The sequence below is a fragment of the Penaeus monodon genome, chromosome 27 (assembly GCF_015228065.2).
Source record: "Penaeus monodon isolate SGIC_2016 chromosome 27, NSTDA_Pmon_1, whole genome shotgun sequence".
Taxonomy (NCBI): domain Eukaryota; kingdom Metazoa; phylum Arthropoda; class Malacostraca; order Decapoda; family Penaeidae; genus Penaeus; species Penaeus monodon.
The window spans coordinates 25,335,079-25,335,333 of NC_051412.1; positions in this window are offsets into that span (position 1 = coordinate 25,335,079).

Below are 255 nucleotides of genomic sequence, written 5' to 3' on the forward strand. Positions count from 1 at the left end.
AAAAGAATTGGAAAGTGAATAAAGTTAAATACATAATCGTATAAAGCCCCCCCACCCCAAAAAAAAAAGGATGTCGTTACTGTAATCGGCCCATGCATAAATGTCATATAGGAAGGGTAAGGACCTCTCTCCTCATAGCGAGCAAGTAAGGACCTCTCTCCTCATAGCGAGTATGAAAACTGATACAATTTTACGAAAACACGAAACTCCAACAACGGCAGCTCAAAAAAAAAATGTACTTTATGTTTCTTGTGT